Source organism: Crocuta crocuta, unplaced genomic scaffold (genome assembly GCF_008692635.1).
Source record: "Crocuta crocuta isolate KB4526 unplaced genomic scaffold, BGI_CrCroc_1.0 scaffold1282, whole genome shotgun sequence".
Lineage (NCBI taxonomy): Eukaryota > Metazoa > Chordata > Mammalia > Carnivora > Hyaenidae > Crocuta > Crocuta crocuta.
This window is the reverse complement of record NW_027532016.1, coordinates 15,029-21,845: the sequence shown is the minus strand read 5'-3', so window position 1 is coordinate 21,845 and position 6,817 is coordinate 15,029. Positions and strand designations below refer to the sequence as shown.

At 33.8% G+C, this 6,817-nt stretch overlaps 1 protein-coding gene across 1 annotated transcript in view; it reads left to right on the top strand.

The window, feature by feature from the left end:
• LOC144241633 (protein POF1B-like) overlaps window positions 1–6,817 on the top strand; it is a gene marked incomplete at both ends in the record, with an annotated part of 34,486 nt that overhangs the window by 13,489 nt on the left and 14,180 nt on the right. The window lies entirely within an intron of this gene.

Genomic DNA, 6,817 nt, shown 5'->3' with positions numbered 1-6,817 from the left:
GAAACTCTAGTACTTTATAAAAATGTTTTATTTTTAAGTAATCTCTACACCCAACATGGGGCTCAAACACACAACCTTAAGATCAAGAGTCACATGTTCCACCTACGGAACCAGTCAGGTGCCCCAAAACTCTAGTACTCTTAATGGAGAAACAAGATAACTATATGAGCAGATCTGAACAAATGTCTTGTTTTAAGAGTTAACGTACTTCATGAAAATCAGCAAAAGATATCACAGTAATCCTATTCGTAACAGTAAAGATTTCTGTGAACCTTCCTTTATAACATACTTTGATGGCAAATGAGAACTCTTGCACAAGGAGCTAAAAAATTCATGGCATACTGTGACTTGTTTTAAGATATTACATTGATGATGTAAGATACAATCCCACTGTTAATACATTACTTTTTATCTTCCATTGATATGTTCTCAATGAACAAAGGCCACAGTTTAATATACAAATATTACATATAATATATTAAACAAATTGGCATTTCTTTCAATTAATATAAGTACAAATATGTATATTATACTATATACTAAATAAAAATTATATGTATTTAAGTATATGCACAAAGTTTATCAACTATTCATGTATAGATGAAAGAATATTATGTCATGAAATGAATTCCATAAGCTATACCCCTTCTACTACCTAATGACATCATACATATGGTCAACTATCAGACAAAGTTTAGGAAAGCTTAAAAAATTCAGAAAAATATGTAGGATAAAGGAGTGTTGGTATAATTTTTTTCTAGTTCAAACTTCATTAACTGGATTCTTCTGCCTCTTAGAGATCTTTAATCTCTTATCCATCTTTTTTCCTCTCCATTTATTACATCTCTTTCTCTCCATTTTTAGCTCCATCCTCTCTAACTTTTCTTCTTTTCATGTTCATGACTGCAATCAGTCTCTTACTATCACCTTCAAGTGCTTTACCTCCTTATTTATTGTCCCTCCCACTTAGCAAAATCCCAGCTCTGGAGTAGTCTAGATTTCTTTATATATTGTTTAGTTTTCTTTATATATTGTTTCTTTTACCACCATCTCCTCATTCTGATACTTAACAGTCCCTACCCCTAGAATTCAGAGGGCTCTATGAGGGCTATTTTATTTACTCTGATGTCCTTGGTGTTTAGTATGGTGACTAGTTTAGTGTGGTGCTCAGTAAATATTTGTTGAATATATGAATGCCTTATTTTTTATTTAAGTTTTTAAATTCCCATTAGTGAACATATAGGGTAATGTTAGTTTCAGATATACAATATAGTGATTTAACACTTCCATATATCACCTGGTGCTCATCACAAGTGCCCTCCTTAATCCCCATCACATATTTAACACATCCCCCCACCACCTCCCTCCTCGTAGCTATCAGTTTGTTCTCTATAGTTAACTTATAAATCTCAACACCCAAAAAACAATCCAATTTAAAATGGGCAGAAAACATAAACAGACCTTTCTCCAAAGAAATAAACACATTGCCAACAGACAAATGAAAAGATGCTCAACATCACTGATCATCAGGGAAAGGCAAATCGAAACTACAATGAATGCCTTCTTTACTGCTACTTCCATGCAGTTAAGCACTGTTAGAGAAAAGCACAAGCATTTATTTAAATTGGTGTTATCATAAATGCATGATCTTCCATTGTTTTATAGTAATCAACACTTTCTCCCATTACGTAAACAACTATCTATGTGCATAAAGTCACTAGCTCAAAATCTTCCCCCTCTCTCTGAGTAGTTAATCATTTATTAAGTGCCCACTATGGACCCTAGACACTGTGCTAAGTGCTTTTCCTATATTGTCTAATTTGCAGAGTAACACTAGAAAATTTCAAATGGAGACCCAAAGAGAGTAAGATATTAAGGTCACAACTGCTACTAAGTGCTTGAGATTTATTAAACATTTCGGAGCCCTGTTTTCACCTATAAACTGTGATTCATCTTTTCTGCAAAGCATCTTTTAGATATTTAGCTTGGTCTAAGTGTTCATTTTCTGTGAATTAATTATACCCTGTGAATATTTCTATAAAAGTATGACATTGTATAATCAAGAGTATATAGGGGCACCTGGGTGGCTCAGCCGGTTAAGCGTCTAACTTCGGCTCAGGTCATGATCTCACAGTTCATGGGTTTGAGCCCCACATCGGGCTCTGTGCTGACAGCCACCTCAGAGCCTGGAGCCTGTTTCAGATTCTGTATCTCTCTCTTTCTCTGACCCTCCCCTGCTTTTCTCTCTCTCTCCCTCTCTCTCTCCTTCCCATGCTTGTGCTCTCTTAAAAATAAATAAATTTAAAAAAAGAGTATGTAAAGACCTAGTCTTAAGTACCTTGATTCTAGATTCAGAGTTCNTAGAATCAAACTGCCTTAGTTCAAATCTATATTAAACTATGGGAAAGGTATTTAACTTCTCTGCACCTCAGTTTCTCCATCTATAAAAAAGGAATTATATTACAAATTTATTAGTCTCATACTAATTAGAAGTAGATAAAGTAACTGAGCAAAGAAAGTTATGTTATTTCATAATGATTATTCTGGAAAAGTTATAATCAGGGTTTCAGAAAAACTCTTTCTTTGAGAGGTTTTGATAAATTTACATGGATGACTTAAATGTGTGATTAAGCAATACAAAGCCTTGAATTTAATTCTTGGAATAACTAAAATACCACNTTTATTACCGGCCTCATTTCCACCTTTCTTTCTTTTTTGTTTTTCCTTATTATATTCCTTCCTTTCTAGGAGGTAAGATAGCATACAGTAAGTGCCACTATTTTAAAAAAATATTTTTAAATTTTGTTTTAAAGTATTTTTTTAATTCCAATTAGTTAACATACAGGATAATATTAGTTTCAGGTGCACACTGTAATCCAACAGTACCATACAACAGTGGTGCTCATCACAAGTGGACTCCTTAATCCTTATCACCTATTTAACCCATCCCTCCTCTCTTCCTCTCTAGTAAACATCAGTTTGTTCTCTATAATTAAGAGTCTGTTTCTTGGTTTGCCTCTACCTTTCCCCCCCACCCCATGCTCATTTGTTTTGTTTCTTAAATTTCAAATATGAATGAAACCATATGGTATTTGTCTTTGTCTGACAGACTTGTTTCCCTTAGCATAATACTCTCTAGTTCCACCAATGTCATTGCAAATGGCAAGGTTTCATTCTTTTTTATGGCTAAGTAATATTCCATTATATATAGATAGCTTTTGTAGATAATGCTGCTACAAACATCAGAGTACATGTATCCCTTTGAATTAGTATTTTTGTATACTTTGGGTAAATACCTACTCATACAATTGCTGGATCCTAGGGTAGCTCTATTCAACTTTTTGAGGAACCTCCATACTGTTTTCCAGAGTGGCTGTACAACTTTGCATTCCCAACAATAGTCCAAGAGCGTTCCTCTTTCTCCACATCCTTGCCAACACTTGTTGTTTCTTGTGTTGTTGATTTTAGCCATTCTGACAGGAGGAAGGTAATATCTCATTGTAGTTTTGATTTCTATTTCCCTGATCATCCCTGATGCTGAGAATCTTTTCATGTCTCTGTTGGCCATCTCTGTCTTCTTAGAAAAATATCTATTCATGTCTTCTGCCCATTTTTAATTGAATTGTTCAGTTTTGGGGTGTTGACTTTTATAAGTTATTTATATATTTCTTTATATAGTTCTTTATATAGTAAACCTTTATCAGATATACCATTTGCAAATATCTTCTCCAATTCTGTAGGTTGCCTTTTTTTGTTGACTGCTTCCTTCATTATGCAAATGCTTTTTATTTTGATGAAGAAGTTCCAACAGTTTAATTTTGCTTTTGTTTCCCTTGCCTCAGGAAGCATCTAGAAAGAAGTTGCTAAGGACAATATCAAAGAGGTTACTGCCAGTGTTCTGTTCTAGGATTTTTATGGTTTCAGGTCTCACATTTAGGTCTTTAATCTATTTTAAATTTATTTTTTGTATTTGGTGTAAGAAAGTGATCCAGTTTCACTCTTTTGCATGTTGCTATCCAGTTTTTCCAACATCATTTATTGAAGAAACATTCTTCTTTCCATTGGATATTCTTTCCTGCTTTGTTGAAGATTAATTGACCTTATAGTTGTGAGTTCATTTCTGGGTTTATCTATGTGTCTATTTTTGTGCCAGTACTGTTTTTACTCCGGCNTATGAATGAAACCATATGGTATTTGTCTTTGTCTGACAGACTTGTTTCCCTTAGCATAATACTCTCTAGTTCCACCAATGTCATTGCAAATGGCAAGGTTTCATTCTTTTTTATGGCTAAGTAATATTCCATTATATATAGATAGCTTTTGTAGATAATGCTGCTACAAACATCAGAGTACATGTATCCCTTTGAATTAGTATTTTTGTATACTTTGGGTAAATACCTACTCATACAATTGCTGGATCCTAGGGTAGCTCTATTCAACTTTTTGAGGAACCTCCATACTGTTTTCCAGAGTGGCTGTACAACTTTGCATTCCCAACAATAGTCCAAGAGCGTTCCTCTTTCTCCACATCCTTGCCAACACTTGTTGTTTCTTGTGTTGTTGATTTTAGCCATTCTGACAGGAGGAAGGTAATATCTCATTGTAGTTTTGATTTCTATTTCCCTGATCATCCCTGATGCTGAGAATCTTTTCATGTCTCTGTTGGCCATCTCTGTCTTCTTAGAAAAATATCTATTCATGTCTTCTGCCCATTTTTAATTGAATTGTTCAGTTTTGGGGTGTTGACTTTTATAAGTTATTTATATATTTCTTTATATAGTTCTTTATATAGTAAACCTTTATCAGATATACCATTTGCAAATATCTTCTCCAATTCTGTAGGTTGCCTTTTTTTGTTGACTGCTTCCTTCATTATGCAAATGCTTTTTATTTTGATGAAGAAGTTCCAACAGTTTAATTTTGCTTTTGTTTCCCTTGCCTCAGGAAGCATCTAGAAAGAAGTTGCTAAGGACAATATCAAAGAGGTTACTGCCAGTGTTCTGTTCTAGGATTTTTATGGTTTCAGGTCTCACATTTAGGTCTTTAATCTATTTTAAATTTATTTTTTGTATTTGGTGTAAGAAAGTGATCCAGTTTCACTCTTTTGCATGTTGCTATCCAGTTTTTCCAACATCATTTATTGAAGAAACATTCTTCTTTCCATTGGATATTCTTTCCTGCTTTGTTGAAGATTAATTGACCTTATAGTTGTGAGTTCATTTCTGGGTTTATCTATGTGTCTATTTTTGTGCCAGTACTGTTTTGATTACTCCGGCTTTGTAATATAGCTTGAAGTCCAGAAGTATGATGTCTCCAGCTTTGCTTTGCTTTTTCAAGATTGCTTTGGCTGTTCCAGATCTTCTGTTGTTCCATACAAATTTGACGATTGTTTTTTTCTAGCTCTAAGAAAAATGCTGGTTGTATTTTGATAGGTATTGCATTAAATATGAAGATTGCTTTGGGTAGTATAGACATTTTAACAATATGTGTTCTTCTCATCCATGAGAATAACATTCCTTTCCATTTCTTTGTGTTCTCTTCAATTTCTTTCATCAATGTTTGATAATTTTCAAAGCACATGTATTTCACTTTTTTAGTTATGTTTATTCCTAGGTATCTTATGGTTTTTGAAGTAATTGTAAATGGGATTAATTCCTTGGTTTCTCTTTCTGCTGCTTCACTATTGGTGTATAGAAATACAACAGATTTCTGTATCTTGGTTTTGTGTCCTGTGAGTTTACTGAATTCTTTTCTCAGCTCTAAGAGTTTTTGGTGGAGTTTTTTTTGGGTTTTCTACACATAGAATCATGTTATCTGCAAATAGTGAAAACTTTACTTCTCCCTTACCAACTTGGATGCCTTTTATTTCTTTTTCTTACCTGATTGCTATGGCTAGGACTGCCAGTATTATGTAACATAATGGCAGTTGAGAGTAGACGTCCCTACCTTCTTTGTGACCTTAGGGAAAATGATGTGTTTTTTTTTCCCAATGAGAATGATATCAACTGTGGGTTTTTCATATATGTCCTTTACAAAGTCGAAGATTTTTATCATGACTGTTGTTGTACTTCATCAAATGCTTTCTTTGCATTTATAGAAATTATCATATGGTTATTTTCTTTTATTAATGTGGTGTATCACTTTGATTGATTTCTGANTGAATACTGAACGACCCTTGCAACCTAGAAACAAATCTCACTTGATCATGATGAATGAATTTGTTAATATATTGTTAGGCTCAGTTTGCTAGTATTTTATTAAGAATTCTTGTGTCCATGTTCATCAGGATATTGCCCTTACTTCTCTGTTTTAATAGAGTTTTTATCTGGTTTTTGGTATCAAGGTAATGCTGGCCTCATAAAATGAATTTGTGAGTTCTCTTCCTTTTCTTTTTCTTTTTTTTTTTTATTTCTAGGAAAGAGAGAGAGAGAGACAGTGTGAGCAGAGGAGGGTCAGAGAGAGANTGATTCAACAATTCCATGTTTCACCTGGGCCTCATCAGGATAAGTGCACTCCTGAATCCCCATAAAATATTTAATCCATCATCCTACCCACCCCCTCCTTTATTTTGGGAGGCAATACTTGGAGAGAAATAGTTATTAGGTCTTCTTTAAATGTTTGGTAGAATTTGCCTGTGAAGCCATTTGACACTGGACTTTTTGGGGAGCTTTTTGATTACTGATTCAATTTCTTTGCCGGTTATTGGTCTATTCAAGTTTTCTATTTCTTCCTGTTTCTCTTTTGGAATTTATATGTTTTTAGAAATTTATCCTTTTCTTCTAGGTTGTCCAATTAATTGGCATATAATTTTTCATAA